Genomic DNA, 9,301 nt, shown 5'->3' on the forward strand with positions numbered 1-9,301 from the left:
GGGCGCGGTCCAACGATAAATAATAAACACGAAAATGGCGGCCACTCGCCAACCGGTGGTTGTGCCAGTTTCCACCAGGCGTGGAGCGTGCATTAAGGAGATTAACAATAAGAGGAGTGGAGCGCAGGTAGGACAAACGGCGTTCCTCCACGCGGCGTGCAAACAAGATTTTCACCGTATTTTCACCCCCTCTCCCCCCCTCGTAATTCAACCCCCGTCTTGGAACGAAATTCGGGTTAATTCGTTGAAAGAAAGTAAATTCGCGAAAAATTCGTATCTATATGGGTTTCAGGGGATATTAAGCGCGGAGATATAATGGCGGGGAGTGTTTTCTAATTCGAGAGAGGTTAAGCAGGGGGATTAAAACGGACAATGATGTGTTTAGAGAGGAGAGGAATTTTGATTTTTCATGGTTTTGTTTTTTTTTTTTTTAGATAAAAATTCGTGCAATGGTATGATAATTTTCGTTGGAGGTTGACGTTGAAGAGAGGGGTCTTCGTTTTTCGAGAGGGGAAGTAGCGATCGTCTAAAAAAAAAAAAAAAGAAAAAAAGAAAAATGAGTCTTTGACTAATCGCTTAATTTATTAAGCGGATTTTAATTTACTCTCCTCCCGAAGAAATCTCACTTTTATCAAACTCTTAATGTTTTCTCCTCCTTCTCGTTCCCGTCCAACGCGAGAATATCAGTAATTGCTAAAGTTTCCCGAACGAAACGAATCGTCGAGCATCCTCCCCATTGTCGATTATTAATCGTTCCTAACTAAGTGCTTAAAAATCCTCACTTTATTCGATAATTCTTTCTATTAAAGGGAGCAGCTGATAATTGCTATTTTTAAGCACTTCCCATTTTGATATTTTATTTCCTTCATTCGTCTATCTTTCGATCCGTTCGAAGCACAATATCCAATATTTCTTCTTCCCTGTCGTCAAAAGAAAAAGTATTACTTAATTATACACAGTTTATTTCTCTATATTATTAGAGATGTATCACGTGAAAAATATGGCATGGACAATCTTACAAATATCTTGAAAACTTTTACCACATTTATATTTAATATAAAAATTCAGTGAAACAAGAGACGAAAAATCAATAAATTACATTATCCGAAAAAGGAAAATTTGAAACAATTTCCTAATATAAAAATTCTGCACAAAGAGTTAAATTATATATCGCGCTGTATCCTTATCAGACGGTAATACGCAATCAACAAACTCCCCCCATTGCCGTATTGCGCACGTTTAAAACTCCGTCCACGATTATCGTTCATAGCTCGATATTCGTGGTAGACTCAAGGTCGCCGCAAACTCGCCGCATTAATAGTTTTACGCGGCCAGTTTACACGCACACTTTTACACGCGTTCCATCGCTTTAAAAACTGTAAAAAGTTCGCCATCATAATGATCCCGAACTTAAAAACTCGACTCTCGTCGTCCACGTAATTTTAATATTAACGAGTTTAAACAGATTCGGCTCCTCTCCAACCCCCTCCTCTCCCTCCCTCGTAGAAAAGCAACATGAAAAAAAAAAAAAAATAGATTGTACATTACACAAAATAGCAGAGCCTTGACTTGAATATTCACATCATTTCTCTTCGATATATTCTCGGTCCAAGTTACCCTGGTGAATTAACAATTAATTTAAATTAAATCAACGTGTTCCAATATAACGTAAAGTTGAAGAGAAATGTTACATTTAATCAATTGCTCGTTAATTCTCCGCCATTTTTCAAATTTTTCACACCCATTTTACACTTACACATTCCATTCACACTCACACATCTCTCGCATATCTTTCCCTTCACACCTTTATACTTTCTTTTCCTTCGTTTCCACGTAATCACGAGAACGAAGCACGCTCGTTTCGCTACGCGGTACAACACTTTACTGAACCTGAAACGTGAAAACGTTATTAACGATATTCCAATATATATATATATATATACACACAGAGGAGGAAAGTCTAATCTAAAGTATATAAACATACCGTTCGCAACGCGTATTACGCGTTATGTTCGAAAAACAAAAATAAATAAATACATTTCCGTACGCTCCATCTCTTCTGTTGACATTGATAGAAGATAAGAATCACGCACGTATTCGCAACTCACGTTAACTGGAATTCTACGAATAACAAATCCGCCCGTTTCTCGAACGAAAACATCGAATCCATCTTGATCGAACGCGGAAACTCCTCCTCCTCCTCCTCCTCCTCCTCGAAGAACGTTTAAAACGCGGCGAAATTGCGGCGTTGGATTCGAACGTGGCGGGCTTTGGCAAGTCTTGTACAAACAACGGTTTAACGGAAAGGGTTAATGAAAGCCGGGCAGGAGAACAGCGGGTGGAACGACGTCGTATCCGCGATGGAAACGGGCTTAAGGGAATAAGCGACCCCCTTGGGATCCCAGCAAGTAGGGTGCAAGAAATAAGTGAAGGGGCAAGGAACGCGGGGGAATTGGAACAGATTTACTTGGCTTTCGCCCTTTCTCTTTCCTTCCTACCCTTCGCACGACAGGGATCCACGTCAAGGCTGGTTTCCACGTAAGAAGAGTAGAAATAATTGTTTTCTTTTTCTTTTCTTTTTGTAGAAAGAAATAATCGAATATATATGTTGATAAAAAGGAAATGAAATGTAATTGAACGATGTTAATAATTTTGTAGAATTTTTTTAGAAACGTGGCAAATTAGAAAAATTGATACAAGTTTTGAAATTGAGAAATTTGTTCGAATTAAAAAATTGTGAGGAATGGATCGAGATACGAGTAGACAATTTTCTATCGAGATTAATAGTTTAAAAAGTTGGCATTACTTACGAGATCTGTATCCGTGAATTAAATAATTTCGAAATAAGATAATTGGGAATTTTTTAATTAATCGTAATGTTTTTCGTTAAAAAAGAAACAATTATTTCCACGCGTGAATCATTGTGCCAACATGATTATTCGTCGAAAGTACGAAAGTCGTTGAAAGGTGGAAAAGGAGGGTTGCTTTCACGAATTCCTCGTCCCTCGATTACACACTCTTTCCCTCTCTTTTCCTTTTCAACCCCGCTAGGAAGACGATATATTTAGTTATAGCCCATCGAATTCGCCAATAATTGGATGAATTTCGATCCAGCCTGGTATAGGGAGTTGCTTATGGATTGGAGAGCATCGATCATTCCGAGGATCGGTCGGTTTCATAGGATATATAAATCAACTTTCGAAGAAGTTGTGTTTAACCCTGATACCGAGAACTCTCTGGACGATCGTGATACAGATGATCCCTTCGAAATTAATTGATGTGAGATTGATACGGTTTTCTTGTTTGTAAAAAATATCAATAATAATTTTTCGTTTCCTTTGACAAATATTGACAAAAATGACTTCTCCTTTGATCGGTGATAAATCCACTTGATAAAATTTTATCGAAACGAATTTTTCATTAGAAGAATTTCTAACAGAGATATACACAAAATACCAATAATAGAATAAAAACCATAGAATCCATTTACAATAGAGAATCGAAAAACTCTCATCCCTAAGATTTCGTTTTACAAAACGATCTCTCGAACCCCATCCACGTTATAAAAATCCATTTCAAAGATTACACGATTATAATTCGATACTCAAAGACGATAATTCAAAAACGATACATCTCGATTACATCACGCACAAACAAACTTTTAAACAATATCTGCACAAGTATCTAAAAACTCGCGCATCTCAAAATCTACGATCGTCATACTCAAAGAATACTTTATCTCTTATCAATTTGAAACACTTTTGAACGATCCACGCTTAGATATCTGCAAACGATTAATCTCAATCTCAAAGTCTACGCAAGATTGTAACTCGATATTCAGAGAAAGAGAGAGAGAGAATTATAAGAAAATATCGATAAAAACTGCACTATCGCGCAATTATAACCCTGAACGAAAGTCGAAAGAGTTGAAAACACTTCGCGAACAATCGTACACAGGAGGCGTCCATAAAATCCGGTTTTACGGGATCGCAAAACAGAGGCTCATCGAGCTAATGAACGGACGTATCTCCCGATTCAATCATCGAAATGAAACTGAGCCACTTTCCACTTCCCTCCCCCGACGTTTCGAGTTTCTTGGGGAAATTAGACGGAGAGGAGAGGACAATCGGGGCGATCGTTTGGATTTGGTGGGCGCGCAACGCAACAACGGTAGCGGACGATAGACGATTTGGAACGTCGATTGTAAAGCTCGAGCTCGGCCACCGGCTTAACGGAGATTTCGCACGAATGTTCGGGAAGCCGGACCCGTGTTAAACGTTTGCTGTTTCCGGGAGGATGGAACGGTGGACGGAGAGAAAGTTGAGTGAACGCGAGGGAAGAGGGGAGGGAAGGGGAGAGGTAAAATCGAGGGAAGCGAAATCGCAAGGATCTCGCGGATTTTCGGATTTTATGCCTTCTTAGGCATCGATACGTCCGCCATGGAGCAAGGTTTTTACACGGGTGTGCCGTCGATCGACGTGCAGCGAGAGAGCTCCCTTATCGCCGCAAGTCTCTTTCACCGATATCGTTCAAAGACGATTTATGGTTGGGAAGGATAGCACCGAGTCGAAACTCTTCGACTTCGGGAAGTTGGCTCTGGTGATTGGCTGGGTTTCATGGAGAGTATGTTGGAAAGAAAGATGTTAGATTTTGAACGGTGATTTTAATTGTTTTCCGCGATTTTAATTTTGTTTGGAGAAATTTACTTTGTGTGATGAATAATCTTTGAACGTTTATCAAACAAATCGAGATGTTTTCGCTATCGTATCAGATTTGAAGTAGTTTGACGATGGTCGATTCTGGTTTCTGAAGATGGTTACAATTGTGATTTTAATTTTGAATATGAATCGAAACGTGTTTTGTTTCGTTAGATTTTGAGCGATGATTAATTATTCTCCTACATTAAATTGTATTAAGTTTGAAGTAGTTTGATGATCAATCAGTGCTTCTGAAGATGGTTACAATTGTGATTTTAATTTTGAATGTGAATCGAAACGTGTTTTGTTTCGTTAGATTTTGAGCGATGATTAATTATTCTCCTACATTAAATTGTATTATGTTTGAAGTAGTTTGATGATCAATCAATGCTTCTGAAGATGGTTACAATTGTGATTTTAATTTTGAATGTGAATCGAAACGTGTTTTGTTTCGTTAGATTTTGAGCGATGATTAATTATTTTCCTACATTAAATTGTATTAAGTTTGAAGTAGTTTGACGATGATCAATCAATGTTTCTGAAGATGGTTACAATTGTGATTTTAATTTTAAATGTGAATCAAAACGTGTTTTGTTTCGTTAGATTTTGAGTGATGATTAATTATTCTCCTACATTAAATTGTATTAAGTTTGAAGTAGTTTGACGATGATCAATCAATGCTTCTGAAGATGGTTACAATTGTGATTTTAATTTTGAATGTGAATCGAAACGTGTTTTGTTTCGTTAGATTTTGAGCGATGATTAATTATTCTCCTATATTAAATTGTATTAAGTTTGAAGTAGTTTGACGATGATCAGAATCCTGGTTTCTGAAGATGGTTACAATCGTGATTTTAATTTTGAGAGATTGACGTAAATTTATCTTTTTGAGCGTGTTTTATTAGATTCGAAATGATTCGTTTTCAAAGATGAATCTGATCGTTTCGATTTCCTCTTTCCCTTCGAATCTGATTAATTCATAGTCTCATATATGGGACACGTCAATATTGACAAAATAATTAATATCGGTTTCACGGTAAGTTTTCCATTGAAAAGAGGGCCAGTGAAAATCGTCGCTGATATCTAGAGAAATAATCTCGTAAAGGCAGAGAATTGCGAACATCTATTGGTCACCCCAATATAATCCTGGCTAATGAATAGCAAACAACGATGTACACTTCCAGGTAATACGCCGTAACTGTTTCTATCATTAAGGAACTTACTATTACGCTCTGTGCAAGCTAGCTAGCACAAGGATCGCTCTATATCAAACTAAATTCCGGGAAAGTGGTTTCCTGGAACTTCCAGTCACTCCGTTATATTCCTGATTATCTTAAGCATCTATGTCATCGTAAATGTATTTTCCCAATTATATATATTATATAGCTGGATTAAGGTTGAAACATCTGATCGCTTTTAGGTAATGGAAATGATTCGAGTTATCCCGCGATAAATGTTTTCACGAAATTTTTAGATTTTTAAATATTTAGAAAATTAAAATATTTCAATATTCAAATTTTAGATAAAAGATACAAAGATAAAATATAATATGTAGAAATCTAATTGCATATATATATATATATGAATGCTTTTATAAAAGTAAAATCGAAAAAAAAGATTTTGATTAAAAAATTTTCGTTTTAAAACATGTTATACCCCATTTCGTATCATTTATCTAGATATTTTTTCAACGAATGAGAATCTAATAATAAGAGTTCCTCTTCAAAAATATAATGATATTTATTTTCACTCGAAATTTAACCTCGTGGATAGATAGAAATAATTGAAAAAATATATTCATACCGAGAATTCGCCGTTTTAAATAAAAAGAAAAAAAAAAAAAGTCCCATTTTAGATCGTATTCCAATGCTTAACTCCTCTTGGAAAATTTTAATATTTACCTTCGATATTTAAATTTATTTATAATGATCGCAAATTTCCTTAAATAAAATTATTTCTATTGAATAATTACATTAATTTCCCTCCAAAAAACACGATCGTTTCTTTCCCCCAAAGTGCAAAACGATATATTTTTCTATCATAAAAGGGGAACCAATACTCTGTGCAACGCAACAACTTTAATTTTTGTTCGAAGTTTAAATACGTAATCGTGGAAATCCTTTTTTTTTTTTATCCCGTAACGAATGGGAACGGTGGTCGAAACGAAAATCTAGGCTAATGGTAGATACACGGAGAGCACCTGCACAGCCTCTATCAACAGTGCACACGCACACTTGGGTGATAAATTGTCCGAGTTATATCATATTCTATGGAGAAACGTGGATTCAGTGCGTACAACCGTACCACTGGAGGGAGGGTAAGAGAAGTTTTGAGAGCACTACGAGGTATAGAAACTCATCGACGCGTCAAAGTGGTCCCCGCCAATTTCATAGGAAGGTGAGCAAACAGTGGTTCTCAAACCACACAATCGAAGAGGAGACTGAAAATGTTCTTTCTTTCTTTCCTTTCTTTTTCATTTCTCAACTTTTCCGATATTTTCCATCATCATCGGATTGCGAATGCTTGTTCAAATTAAGATTTTTATCAAAATGATTGGAATTGAAAAAAAGAAAGATCCGTCTACTTTAACATCTGTATACTGTTTAATATTTTGTTTCGGATATTTTATATTCTTCTCTATATTCATACACCGATCAAAATTTTTATTTTTAAAAAAGTTAGGTTAGGTTTAAATATCAATCGACAATAAGATTGGAAAAAGAATCGAAAAATAGTTGGAATTTTTTTCTCTCCCCGACGATTCCGAGAAGAAGTTGAAGTTATTCGACAAGACAAGTAATAACAAGTTGAAACAAATATTCGATTCGATATTTTATATCGAAATTTCGATCGTGTTTCGAAACGACGCAGGAAACATTTCTCGACCCGAGGGATACCAAAAATGTAGAATTTTCGTATATATGTGAACGTATATGAGAACGGATCAGGTATCCATGGAAATTATCGATACTCCTCGTAATCGAAAGGTTATATAACAGGTTACATTGCGCGCGTACATTACGCAACGGCATTATTTGCGTACAGCCCCCTATAAATCTCATTAGCCTTCATTAGCATTCGTCTGTAATCTGCATTAAACGAGCTCAGTCTCCGATGAAAAACTAACCAGTCCACTGTCAGCATAATTATCAAATCGGACATTGTTTCTTCGAACGGTTTATCACGCAATTCCTCCATATTTTCTCGTGATAAATCGAATTATAATTAGATTTATCGTTCGTTAAAAGATCGTAATATCGCCTCTCTCTCTCTCTCTCTCTCTCTTATTATATCGCTGTGTAAATTGTCCACGCTCTATTAGCCCGATATACACGACAATATATCAAACAAACGATAGTGTAATCGCGTATAACTCAGTTCTGCTGCAACAAGAGAGAACAGTTTGAAGTAGATTCATAAAACTTTTCTCTAATTAATTTTCCGCTTCACTTTTATTCCAATACATTCGTTACATGAAAAAGAAAAAATTAAGAGTGTAAATTTAGAAACAAGATTTTCGAGACGAGTGAATTTTCCTCTTCGACTGATTACATAATCAGTGCAAATGCAAAATGATATCGAGAAAGGGGGTCAAGCTATCAATTTCGCGATAACGCAGGCACGAAGTGAAATTCAAAGGTAAATCGACCAACAAACTTTGATCGATTTTCCAGAAAAAGGGAGAAAAGTATCGAAATTGGAGAGGGGAAAAAAAAAAAAAAAACGGAAGGAAGGGAAACAATAAAATTTTCCGAAAATCCCGCACGGAAACGGCTCGCATATTGCTGATCCGTGGAACGCTCTTAAATATATATTATGTCTCCGAATTATAACAAGAGTGCCGAGATTATGCAAATGTTTAATCGCGAAGGAGACCCGCTAATGGGAAGAAATTGCAGCGCTGGCGTCAGATTAAGTGTCGCCCTCTCAAGGACCCAACAGCCGGCGAGAAGAGAACTCTTCCCTAAGAACTCGTTCCTCCACCTCCTCCTCCTCCTCCTCGCACCCCTTTCACTCCGCCCTGGTTGTCGGCTCCGCCGAGATAAGGATTTAATTTTTGGCCACCTTTAATCCTAATTCCGAGTTACTTGGATACTGCCCACCCCCCTCCCTCCTCCCCCCAGCACGGCCTGCGCTCACCCTTTCACCATTTTTGATCTTGAACCACGAGCGACGACGAGCCGTATCAGGGGATAATTGTTACTTTCAACCACCTATTTTTCCCTTATCTACGATTCTTTCCTTTTTCTTTTTCTTTTTTTTTTTTTTTGGAAGAGGCGTTACGTTACGTCTTTTCATTTTTTATCGAGAGTGTCAACTCTTGTTCAAAATGTCGCTCGATTTTATTTATTATTTATTATTTAATGCAATGAAACTTTAAGCTTGGAATATATGTACATATATGTTTGAAAAGGAGATGGTATCGAATTAAATTGCACACTTAATATTGGAATCCTCCTAGCCATTAAATAAACAGTCATGGACGGTTGAATTCTTTTAACTAGAGCGCAATATTATAACAAAATGCGCGTCGTTCAATCGTTTCGATATATGAAAATTTTCCCTCGACGAATTCCGCATTTGACGCTTCTCTCCCCCCCCCC

The 9,301-nt window shown here is 36.8% G+C and overlaps 1 long non-coding RNA gene across 1 annotated transcript; it reads right to left on the minus strand.

Moving 5' to 3' along the window:
- Nucleotides 1-271: 271 nt before the first annotated feature.
- Nucleotides 272-1,876, minus strand: LOC122711107. Its single transcript, XR_006346044.1, has 3 exons — nt 1,549-1,876; nt 627-920; nt 272-526 (listed from the first exon to the last, which is right to left on the minus strand). It is a non-coding gene; the product is annotated as an uncharacterized LOC122711107 (long non-coding RNA).
- Nucleotides 1,877-9,301: the final 7,425 nt, after the last annotated feature.

This window comes from Apis laboriosa, unplaced genomic scaffold, assembly GCF_014066325.1.
Source record: "Apis laboriosa isolate Shangri-la unplaced genomic scaffold, ASM1406632v1 scaffold16_cov148, whole genome shotgun sequence".
NCBI classification, from domain to species: domain Eukaryota; kingdom Metazoa; phylum Arthropoda; class Insecta; order Hymenoptera; family Apidae; genus Apis; species Apis laboriosa.